The following is a 13,180-nucleotide window of genomic DNA, read 5'->3' on the forward strand; positions in this document are numbered from 1 at the left end:
GCCGGTCTCTCCGACTTCGTGTGTGGCGAGGGAGTCTGCTATGGACGGCCCATGGAAAGCCTTTTCAGGGGTCTCCTGCGTTCACTCGCTGCAGACGAATTGGGCGCCTGGAGACAACGGAGCAGTGCGCAGCCGTCCGCCGTGGACAACGCCGCAGCCCTGTACGAAGAATGCCGCGAGCGCACATCCCGCGAAGTCGACGTGGCGAGTAGCCGAGACAATGTAGACGCCGACGAACTAAAATCTTTAACGGACTCGAAAGATACTGCAGGGGAGCTTGCGACGCGGCTGGCAGCCCGCTATCAGGACGGTGCGTTTTTCTGGCTCGACGCGGTTCCGATACGCGGTGAGACCAAGCGCCGCGTTCAACTTAAGGTAAACAAGCAGTTTTTGCTGAACGCCGAATCCCGGGAAGCGTCGAGCCAGCAGCGAAAACGTAGCTCCCCTCTACATGGTTCCGGGGAGTCAACACCGCGTTCAAACATCGGGCAGAACATCTTGAGAGCCCTGGATCATGTCCACACGCTGTGGAAGAAGGCAGGAAACCTGCGCGTTTACGAGCCCAGGCTCACGGACCTAAACGAGCTCGACAACTACGGACTCAGCTCGGCAATCCTTGTCAAGGAACTCAACCAGGTCGGAAACGACACGTACAACGAACGCGATAAGATCGAAGTAGCCAACACGGCGCTTCTTCCGTTCCTGATGGTGGTTCTACAGACCGAGAACATTAAAGAATACCTGGCATGGGAGTTCCTTCGACACAGACTATCATGTACTTCTCCGACTCACCTTGAAGAGAAGACGCTGACGAACGGCTGTTTCGACTGCATCGAACGCGTGGCTGGACTGGCAGCGCATGCTCCATTCCTACGCTCCAGCCGCGAAGTCGAGTCCCAGGCCAAGCAAACCTTCTTCCTCCAGCACATGAGAGACTTCATGGGGACTTCTGTGAGAGAGGCGAAGTGGCTGCCAGCCAAACAACGTGCTCAGATGATAGGCCGCCTCCAGAGATTCAAGTTCGTGCGTGGCCTACCGGCGGTCGCGTCTGGCATGAAGAAGATCAACGATTACTATTCTTACCTTCCAAAGAGTACCGGCAGCTTTGCTAACGATTACAAGGCCGCTGCGCAAGCCGCCTGGAGATGGTCCCTGAAGCGCGCCGAAGTGTCATCCCCTTTGCTTTCCGCGTTCCCCAACGTGCTCACCATGAACAACGTGGTCTACATTCCCGCCGTGGCTCTGGTTCCGCCGCTGTTCAACTATGGCGACGTCGAGTCGGTCAACTACAACTTCCTTGGCGTGGCGCTCGTGCGAGCCGTTTTGCATAGCCTCGGAATGACTGGCATGCAGTCCCTGCCGGACCCCGAAGACGTGGAGACGGCAGGGCACATCGACATCCTCAGCCAGTGCCTGCAGCTCAATCGCTCTGCGAAATTCTATTCCTCGCGGCTGGCTGATGTCATGGCCATCGGTGCGGTGCTGAGAGCGTTGGAGCTGCAGCAGGATGGCCAGTATGAGATCGACGACCAGCGGCGCCTGCTGCTCGTCGACAGCTGCCTCTTCATGTGTACCGCTGACGACCCGCGGCGCTGCGACATGCCAGCCGGCCAGGCGGCTCAGTTCCAGGAAGCCTTCGCCTGTCCGCGGACCACGCCGACATCGGAAGCTGCAAAGTGCTCAGTGTGGTGAACGAAATGCTCGTCACTGCGAAGTACAATATGCCGTGCAGCGCGCTCTTGCCGAAATCCGCATCCTGCATTGCGACTGTACGTTTTACCGTGATGTTCGCCGAACGGGAGCACCGTTCGCGGTGTCATGGACGTCGCCATTTTTTCGGATTGAACAGTGTGCTATAGTAACGTCCGACGCTCCGACAAAGATATCACATTTTCATCTGCCGCGACGAGCAAAGAGCGCCAAGAACGCTCGGCTTGCCGCCACTTTATCATTTTTTCGTGCCCATCTGAGCACCTTCAGTTTGTTATCGCTGAGGATTGCAAATTTCACCGCAAGCAGCTTGATAATTATCTGTGAACTATTTCCGACTCAAGGCGTAGCCAGTGCTTTCGTTTTTTATTATTTTCGGTCATTCAGAATTCGTGACGAAGGTAGACATGCAGTTAAGCTTATTTCCTTAATCGCCAAACTTCTTTTGTTCTAGTTGTAACAAACATAATTTGCGTATGTTTACACTGATGGGTCTTGCATTTGCTCCAGTTAGTCCTCACCAGTATAGGCAGATGTGGTGCCAGCGTTCAGCATGTGGACCGGTGGAGCACAGTACACCTTGCTCGCGAAAATATGTCAGTATAAGGTGGCTGTCAGCACATATCAGGGCCTTCTGCGCGATGTGTTGAAGCAAGAAGCCTTCCACTATTCCTGCAACACTCGCAAGGGAGCGATACCGTGTGACATCACCTTGTGGTGTAGTTTATGCAGTCATCGATGATATCCTAATTTTTAGGCATTCATCGGCTGTAACGTATTTCTAGAGTGCACTTCCACCATAATTCAAGGTATCGTTTCCGTAGAACGGGAACTTTCTTGCCTCTGGGTGGAAATGTTTTGTGAATTAATGGATGTTTTCGATGGAACAAGAGATGATGGGAAGCTGCATTTAGCGTGGGTCATCTTTGTGTTTTGACTCGGTTTGAAAAGGAGCATATGCTTACGGCGAAACTGCCGCTTGATCTGTCGCCTAGTGGAACAAGTCTTTCCTGCGCAGTAATTGTGTGACCTGTCTTGATGAAAATATACCCGAAACTCACCGTAGCAGAAATTCATATGTTCTCCCTCTCTACCGTTGTCTTCAATTTAAATTCTAACCCTCCAAACAGAGAGATGCACGGGTTGTAATAAAATAAACGCCCATACGTCTCTCTACTCCATGCCTACACCGAGCATACGTCTTGTATTTAACGTCCCTTATTTAAGCAACCCTAAATTGAATTGCAGTTGCTGCACACACAAAGCGCTTCTTTGAAAGCAGAGAGCTCACCGTGAAAACCAGGGACATAGTGTCGAATGCTACAAAAGCGTGACGTGAATCATGCTCGTAAGATCTCACGTATCCTGACACATCCAAGAACTTTCTTTAAATCGTCTGTTTAAGAATAGCATTCGCAGTTACTGACTCGCGTCGCAGTTAGTTGTGCTTAGTTTATTTCGCGGTTAAAGACATGCTAGTTGAAATCAGTAGGAAGAAATTGGTTAGGGAATATCAGAAGGATTCGAAGGGAAGGCAAGCGTAGTGGTGGGCGGCGGCAGAAGGTTAGATCAAAAGGCGTTTTTTTTTTTGTAAAAATGACATTTTTTCTTTTTTATATTCTGGGAATCCCCAAACATTCAAAAATGTTTTGCAGCACGAATAATGTTCGTATCTGATTGTGTTAAAAAGTTATAGCCAAGTTTCGAACAGGTGGTGAACAGTTCTGAAACCGAAACTGATGTGGTTTGGTAACAGAAAATGATAATTCGGCGATAATCAACGGCGTATATTGAACATTTTTTGTTTTATTTTATTCTGATATGTATAAGATTATTCAAAGGCAATATTTAAGGCTTCCTTTCTATTTAAACATTGCTTTAAATTTCCGCAAGGGGGATGCATGACGCTAGAAGCTTCTCAGTTTACTTTGCGCGCGCTTCGCGCTATCGCTTTGAATGCTACCGAATTCGTCCGTCAGTGATGGCAACAGAAGTACAGCAGACATTTTGAGGCAAGCAGGCATCGAATCTGGCCACCACACTCTCCTAGCATGTTGCAGCAGTCACCATTACCGTGTGATGAAGGCCCAGCGTCAATCAAAGGGTGAGGCAAAACATCTCCACAAGAAAGGACGGGCTGCAACAAATGCCAAAAGAGAGCTCATGTCAGCTGAGGGGGGCCCTAGCTATGAACCTGGAGGATTTTAACTTTCTAGGGCATGATGATTTTGTTTCTACAAGGATTGAAAAACTTTATTCTTGTTTTTCTCAAAACTTTATTTCTTGCACTTTCGTGTTGCGCAAACAGTGATAACTTCGAAATGAATAAATATTTTTCAATGAAACTTTGCACGATCTTTCCTTTGTTATTAGCCTGTGCAATGAACTATACGTAAATGAAATCGAATCGTGAGTTTTGATATAATCATGTTTTACGCCAAGGAATGCAGGCAAAAATGACACATTTTTTTGTTTTCTTTGGAATTTTTGCTATAACGTTTTTCCCAATTAACGGATGGCAAATATCCTAGTTGGTTGCACAGTATGGTTAGTTGGCTTAGTCTGTGCCAAAAAGTTTACAATTCCTGCTCTCCAATCGCTAGTTATGAATATTTGCATAACAGCCAAGTTGGGGCATTTTTTTTGTGAATAATAAATGCGAGCATGGCTTTTTTCACTCCTTGCTTTTGAATATCATATAAAACGGTGCTTTATAAGGCAAATGTGAAATAAAAATTTAATAGTCAAAATTTAAAAATTTTTGAAAAAGGTGGTGACATACCTTAAAGAGCTTGCGGGGATTCGGTGGCTACAGCTGGAAAAATTGGAGGGACATGACAGTGGCCTTTGCCCTGTAGTAAGCGTAGTCAGGCTGACAATGATGATGATGATGAGTTTATTTCATGTCAGAGAGTGGACCAAAGTAGTACAGTAGTAGTAGTTGTTTTAATAAACCACATGGCGCCAGCTGTGCGCCATGTGACGTGACTGTTCCTCGCGCATGCGCAGTATGCCCTTCCTCGGCTCCGCGAAATGGCTCGGCGACTAGCGTAGTGTTGCTTTCAGAACAAAATTGTGTACACGACCTGCTGGGCCGCCATTTTCATTCTTCGATGATCTTTGGGCGTTCGGATATCCCGAATACGCCTGTTCTCTATTTGATTTACCTCTAATGAGTGACCTCTTCTGCCTGGTATGGAGTCATATTGAAATGAATATTGCTTACAATCAATACAAAAGGCCTGCAACAAAGGTAGTAAATTGTGTACATTTGCGAAGTCCGCAGAAAGGGGACTCTAGATCTTCGAACAGAAAAAGGACATCGGCAACAACGCACGAGCTGCTGCATTTCATATCAAAAGGAGACACTTACACGTTTCATTGTCGTCGATCAAAACAAGCAGTACTGGCAAGCTTCACGCGCAAACGTGCATTTTAAGTGTGCCATCCTCTTTTACCCCCTTTCTAGTCAAAAGAAACTCAGCTCAATTCCACTGACTCTTGCACGTCTGTCACTGGCGGTGTTGTGGCCGCTGGCTGTGTGTGTGAGAGAGAAAAGCTTTATTGCACCGTGTGAGTACCGCTGTGTGAAATCAAGCCTTCCCGGCAGCCTTTCTTCGTACAGCCAGAGCCGTCCTAAAATGTGCATCGATTAATATTTCTGTGTGAGTTAGCCGTTTATCACGGAAAATGGCAGAGCAAGGACAAGGAGGACGACATCGAAGAAATAAAAACCAAAGCAAGAGCGCTTGTCCGGTGGTTTATGCGGTCTACTGCTTTTGCCAAAGAATCAACCTTGCTGGCCGCACAAATAGGCTTACGCACGAGAAAAGAAACTGGATATAGCAGTTTAAGGAACTTCGTCTTGTTCTGTGCCGGAGTATCTACCTCGCTATGTTCCTGACGTAATACCGATGCACGAGGCATTATACAAGGTGCTTTTTAGAACTCACCCTCAGACATGCCGTCACAGCTCCGACCGTGTAGCAACCCGTGAAAGCGTTCGTGGTTTCTTGGAAGAGACCGCATACGCATGAAAAGTGCCACCATGCCGTACAGTCAAATGTTTTCTACGCCCGGTCATACGCCAGGAAGCGGCCGTTCAATGCTCTCTGCAGACTTCTTCGCATCTCGCCCACGAGGAGTGTTCGCATCAAAAAATCACTTTCGCTGGACGCCTATCGGGGCGTGGTTCATACAGTATCTAGAAACAAGTAAAAGAATTGGCTGCACTATGCTACAGCACAGTTGAACAATAGGCGTTAACCCACGGCTGGGTGGCGGCGAGCTAGTGCTTGGCGCTCTCTAGCCCCAGCGCGGCCCTTCTAGTACGAACCTTGTCCGAGACTGCAGTTCAGGATGTGGATGGTTCGCTCTCTACACCTTGTTCCCGGAGACGCTCCTCTCGGTTAGAAGAACTTTTTGTTGGGCTAGATGTAAGAAAAGAACTGTAGCACAACCAAGACGTACACAAGAGAGGACCACACAGGACTAGCGCTAAACTTCACCTAACTGTAATCACAAACAGAGCAGCAACTATAAGGAAAAACCAGGACACGTGCAGAGAGATATTAGTTCCCACATAACACTATCTACATAACCGTTCAAGATACGCCGCTTCCGATTTGAAGATGCTCACCGACGTATCGCTAACACAAAATATATACACCTCTCTTTTTTATATGAAATGCTTCCAATAGTTCCTTTGCACTCGTATCTTTGCTTTTACCTAAAATCTTTATCTCGTGAAACCGTGGTTGACACTTTTTTGCAGTACTTGCATCTAGCCCGTCGCAAATGTTCTGCTGCTCGAGGGCATTCATAACACTCAGCACAGTGCTGAGAATGGTGTGCACCACTTACGTCTCTTACTGACCGGTTGTGCTCACCTTACCTTTCATTGATGCACCGCCCTGTTTGGACCACATAGGCCGTGGCTGCGCTGCAGTTCTTTTCTTGCTCCTCTCACTGCTGAGAGGTCTTTGTCGCTCGCCGCTCCTTGGTCTGGCTGCGCCGCCGATTGACCTCTCGCTCAGCAGTGAGCGCAACTGGGTATTGGGCTTGTCGACGGCGCGCCTTGCGAGCGCCACGAGCGCCCTCCCTACCACCCGTAGCACAACGGCAAGGCGGCTGCTGCGCCATCGACGCTCGCTGGTCCTTTGGTTTGTTATCTTGTTTCTCCACTCGCCCGTGGAGGGAATCTTGGCTGAGCTCCCTCACGCCGAGCACTCTGCATCCAAGCTGCAGCTGCTCGGAGGCAGAGAGAAGCAGAATCGATTAGACCGGCTCACATTGCCAGTGGCCTTCGCAGATCCGATAACGAGCGGAGGGCGGCATCGCTGCTCACGCTTTGAAGTTTTTAGTTATCCTAGCGGCTTGCGATTCAGGTATTTATATTTCGCTCTCCTCAACCGCATCACTCCATTTTCTAACTCGTACCGTTTTGTTGTTGTTGTTGTCCTCTAGATAATGGCGCGTACCCGCTGCGGGGATTGGCCAAGACACAGGCGGCAACTGATAGGTGCACAAAATGTTAAACAAGAAAATAATGGTGGGGAAAAATAAAATAATTGTGATAATAATAGCAATTAGGAAATAAATGAAAGGTTCTCAGATGTGTAATTGAAATAGGCTAAACAAATGCTGTGAGATCGGTGACTGAAATAGAGAACGGGGCTAAATATTCCACGTTTCAGAAAGCTTTCGTTCCAGAGAAATATTGATCATGAGAAAGATCAGAGCTTAAGACGGCAGCCGTTTAGTGTCTGTAAGGAAGTTTTGCATGGCGGAGAGCACACCCCAGTTGCTGTGCCCAAGGGAGGAAGCGCCAAGAGACAGAGCAATCCCGGCTGACAGACTTAGACCAAGCTGTCGTAACGGAAGCTCCAGCAGGCGGCTCCGTAAATTTGAGAAACGGCGGCAGGTCAACAAGAAATGATCTATCGTTTCGGGTTCTCCGCAGAACGGGCACAATGGGGAGACCGCCAGACCAGATCTATAAAGGTAGAAGTTTAAGTGAGGCACGCGACAACGTAGACGCGTGAAGGAAACCTCAAGCTTGCGTGATCGCCATCCTTTACTGCACCACGTGTAAAGGAGATGCCGGAATTCGGGATAGGAGGTCAGAGCTGATGCTGCAAATTCTTTCAAGAGCAGATACCTGCGAAACCTGGCCGCCGTAATATATGCGCTGGGTGGAAGCACAGATACGACTGGGCCTTGAAGAGATGCCTTCGCCAGGGTATCGGCAACCTCATTCAAATGGATTCCTCTGTGCCCAGGCACCCAGACCAACCGTAATGAACACACGTGGGGTGGAACCAAGCATTTGAGTAACCGAAGTGCCTGAGATGTTGTAGGCGCGGTGAGAGAGGAACACAACGATAATGAATCTGTCATAATTATGACAGAAGACAAGGAGCTGTTTAATTTGCGCAACGCTAAGACTACTGCTAGAAATTCGGCCAAATAAATAGGGGTGTAATCGGGAAGGCGGAGAGAGAATGACCAGTCAAGGGAGATGGAGAAAATGTCAACACCAGCCTTTTCATCACACTGTGAGGCGTCTGTCGCTACGAGCACATGAGATTTAAAGCACAGCAGGTAATCCTGCAATAAACCGCTGAGCAAATGAAAAGGCATTAACTTTGCATGTTTTGGAAAGATGTCATCGAAGACAATCTGAATAGATGAAGAGTTGGCGCATGCCGGACGGATGTCCGAAATGCGGACGTTTACGGGGTCAAGGAGGGATTGCACAAAACATATCTGAGGGGTACGGAAACGAGACCAGGATTCGTTGAAAAATAGCCGAGGCTGACGAAGGAAGATCAAATTGGAGGCATAAAGCGAAGAATCGCACATTCTTACGAACGTCTGCACCGTTAAGAGCCGAAATATAGAAGTCAATGATGGAATACGCGCTTCCAGGTACAGAACGGAATTCGCCACAAATTTTGGAAGGCCCAAACAAAGGCGCAACGCCTCCCGCTCCAAGAGAATCAAGGGGCGAAGTTTATACGCTGGCGCACCAGAGAATAAAACACAGCCGAACTCTAAGACTGGACGGACGTACATTCTATAAATCACAAGAAGTGAGTGCCTTCTCAGGCCAGAACGAACACTGCTCAGCCTGCGCAGCATACCGACTGCTCGGACTCCTTTCGCAGTGATCTGCTCGATATGGGCACCCCAGGAAAGAGAAGGATCATTAATTACTCCGAGGTATTTGACACTTTGCACTTGAGGAATTACATGGCTCCTGTAAACAATAGAGATATTAACTGGGCGAGAGAGCGGAAAAACCATTAAAGCACATTTATTGACATTAAGGGACAGATTAATGTCTCTTAACCATTGGTCTAGGACATTCAGGCAGGACTGTAAAGACTGGTACAAAGAGGAAATGTCGTTCTCTGAAGCAAAAAAGGCGATGTCATCAGCATACACATAGGTGGACACCTGAGGACTGCAGGGAGTACTGCTGTGTAAGATGTTGAAAAGTACAGCGGAGAGGACCGCCCCTTGGGGCACTCCTCTCGCTTGTCGAAATTTGCTTGATGAAACACCGTTCTGGAAGCAGTAAAATTCCCTGTCAGCAAGGAATTCAGCACCCAAGCCAAAAAGTATCTCGGAAGTCCTACTGCCTGTAGTCTTTGGAAGAGCGTCCTGTGCTCAACGCTGTCATAAGCTTTAGATATATCTAAAGTAACAAGCGCTGCGTATTGGTTTCGGCGACGAGCTAACTGTATGCGGCTCTCCAGATCGGTATGGGCACACCATATAGAGCATCCTGGTCTGAAACCAATCTGGCAAGGGTTCAACAACCCAGTCTCTGAAATAACAGACATTATTCTGCCATGCAACACACTCTCAATTAACTTAACGAGATTCGAAGTTAGAGAAATTGGCCTTATATTGTCTAACACATAACCATCTCTCTGCTTTTTAAGCAACGGGATAATCTTTGCTAGACGCCACTCATTTTGAACCCATGGCCCTTTAAGAGAGTAATTTATAAGTGCCAGTAAGTCGGTGGGAGATTCCTCGAACAAAATTTTAATCATAGAAGAAGTCACACCATCAGGGCCAGGGGCCGCGGGTGGAAGGCGGGATACAGTGTTCGAGAGCTCAGTGAGGGTGACCTCCTCGAAATCGTCCAAAGTGGCAAGAAATCTCTGAGGAGAAGGAAGAAGAGCCATAAACCGGCGCTCAAGGCCTCTGCCTATCTCTTCCAGGGACTGTGCAAGTTCAGCCGGTGACTGAACTAGGGAGACAGCGTTCATGGTGGGCGAGATTAGTTTCCTGAATTTTAGGTAATTGAATAAAGCGCGCCTATTTCCAGATTTTGAAAGGAATTCGTAGCGTTCAGTATCGTGCAACTCCTTTGCACGAGATACGGTGTGCTTGAACGTAGCTGCAACGAACTTATAATCGATCCAGTTTTTGGGACACTGATTGTGGAGAAGTTTCTTCCAAGCAGCCTTTCAGCGCCTATAATCTCGAGCGCACTCTGCGTTCCACCAAAGGCACGGAGATGTTCCCTTATGTGCCTGAACCAAGAACTCCGATTTTTTACGAGCTCCATCCAAAATTGAACAAATGCGGATGGCATTATCTCCACTGTTGGAATGAGATAATTCCTGAAGGTCTTTTTTGGGGGCATTTTTAAAACTTCCGTAATTTATGAATGTGCGCCGTGTGCTGTTAGGAGAGGTCAACCGGCACATAACTTGGAAGCTGATCGGAAGGTGATCACTATTGGAGGCACAGTCAACTGGCGCCCCAGAGGACACAGTTATTCCGGGGGAAGAAAATGACAAGTCGAACGCTGAGCGAGACTGACCACGGACAAATGTGGGGAGACCCGAATTAAAACAGATGAGGTTATTTACACAAGCCCAGTCCCATAAGAGCGTACCGCAGCGATCTGTTCGAAACTCCCACGAAACATGATGCGAGTTGAAGTCTCCAACAATTAAAACCTGTTTCCTGCAACTAGATAAAAACGAGTCAAGAGGCCGAATGTCATGCACACCTGTTGGAAAATATACATTAGCCAGAGTGAGTCGCTGATATCCAGGAATATTGAGATCAAGAGTCTGAATTTCGCACTTCCTGTCCATATAATCAAATGACACAGTTGCCCAGTGGCAAAATTTTGTGGATACGAACAATAGCAACCCACCACCTCTTGAGGGCCGGTCAAGCCTGAAAGAACGATAATTTTGTAAATTGTACCTAGAATCTTTAGCGATCCACGTTTCCTGAAGAGATTTAATCTGGACTTAATTTACTGATTAAACAAATTAAATCTGTTGAAGAAGAAAGAATAGACCGGCAGTTCCACTGCAACACCTTCAACGACCCTATGTCGCCGAAAGGGCCGCAGCGGAGACCGCCTGATCCAAAATGCTGCCTTTGGGTGTAGATCTAGGTTGATTCTTTTTGTCTTCGACTGAGAGCAAGACCTTGTGCTTTGTTCTTTGTCTTCGTCAAATACAGCCCTCTCGTGATTTCGCCTCGTGCACGCGCGCCAGTGCTCGCGCCGAACGACGCGGTGCTCGCGGTGAACCGAACCTCGCTCGACGGCTCGGTCCAGGCGCACTGGCGGCAACTGGCTGGAAGTGACACGTAAGTCGGCGGCAGTGCGCAATGGCTGGCAGTAGCGGCAGCCCGTAGCTTAGATGCCCGTAAGGCTAAAGCTGCAGGCACGCTTTTGCCTCTTTCGTGGTGCAGGACTCGTTCCTCAGCCTTTGGTTTTGGGGTTTACGAGGGGTTTTCAGCAGCCTGAACTGTGCTGCGTCATGTCGTAACGCCAGGGGCTGGGCTCGAGGCTCTGAGGAATATAAGATCTGATGACACGGTCAAGGCAACCGCGTAGGTTAGCCGGGAATCTTTTAGAGCGCTACTTCTTCCCGACTTGAGCTGCGTCGGCGTAAGCGGCAGCGCGTACGAGTAGCACAGCAGCGGATGAAAGTACGGCGGTAGCGAAGAGAGCGCGAGGAGGAAAGAGGAGGAGGATCGAGTTACGGCGAGAGCGCTGGTTGAGGCACACACACGCAGGCCTCCCGGGAAACGAGGTGGTCCACTCCCTCGCCCGAGGTCTCCCTTTGCGGGCCGGAGTTGGATGCCGTCCGCCATCCCAGGAGCGTCGGCTTACCTTCAGAGATATCTTTAGCCACTCTCGAGATACCCTGCGCGTTTACGCACCGCAGGGATCCCTCCGTAACCCTAACCCAGGCCTCCCATTGGTGCCGACTCTATACCCGTTCTGCTCCCTACCCTATTCTCCCTCATTCCCGCTGTCCCGATCAGTTCCTTTCCTCCTGTAGCTTCTGCGGGAAACCGGGAGACTTTCTTCACAACGTGCATTACGTTCCCACACCTTTCATACCCAACCACGGCGGAATCATACTGAGAGACCCTCCTGGCCAACTACGTTGCTGCTGATCAGCGCCAGCGGAGAGAGGCCGGGGTTTTCCCCTTCTGCATTGTCAATTTTTTCCGAGGCCAAACGCCGCCGGCACCGCTTGGCATTTCATGTTCCTTATGCTATCGCGTATCGTTCAAATACCTCGACAAATGCACTCACATTTCGCAGTAACTTTTATCGCAATCATTCAGCGATTTTCCACTTTTGACTGCAGCTCTTTTCCTTAAATCCGCCCTTGGGGCCTTGTGCATTACATCGCGTGCATTACATCGTTTCATTATTTTCTCTCCTTATTCCTCACCCTACAACGTTACATTTCGCAGCGCTCTTGGCACGAAGGAACCCGTGAGCGCGACTCGCAGCAACATGGACAAGCAGCAGGCTTCCACGAGCAGGTCGGAAGGAGTCGTCGAAGAATCGTAAGCGCTCGGGCTACATTTAACCTGTGTTCTCGTTGCTTGCGTGTTGTGTGTGCCGATGGAGGCGAAATTCTAGAGGCTCGTGTACTGTGCGATGTCAGTACAAAGAAGTGGCTATGTTGCCAGTAGCTGGCATAATAGCCGAAGAGGATGCCGGCCACGTCGTCTTATTGGATTGCTGGTGTCACGAGACGTGCGCAGCAAAGGTAAGGAGATGAACACAGTGCTACGTTCCATCGGTTCTGTGACAGTGGATCAGCACGGCTTTTGGGGACGCAGAAGACAGAAATTCGCAGCCGCTGTCAAGAGGAAATTTTTCGCTAAACCACGCTTAACCGAGGTAAACCACAACCATTCTTCAGGAAAGGGAAATGCGTACTGCCCCACTTCTTGGCGGATACATCAACCGCGCCGTGAGGGGAAGGGTGAGAAGAAGGTGAACGAACAAAGGAGATGGTGCCTTCGTTAAGGGCTCCATGCACATTGACGATCTAAAGTGCGCGAGGCGGAAGCCTTTCCACGCAACTTTGGCTGCTACTGTTTATGCATCTGATGACTAAATAGTCATGCCCGGTTAATGACTAACTAATAATGACTGGTTAATGACTAGTTAGTC

Source organism: Amblyomma mixtum, chromosome 2 (genome assembly GCF_055824585.1).
Source record: "Amblyomma mixtum isolate Tamu chromosome 2, ASM5582458v1, whole genome shotgun sequence".
Lineage (NCBI taxonomy): Eukaryota > Metazoa > Arthropoda > Arachnida > Ixodida > Ixodidae > Amblyomma > Amblyomma mixtum.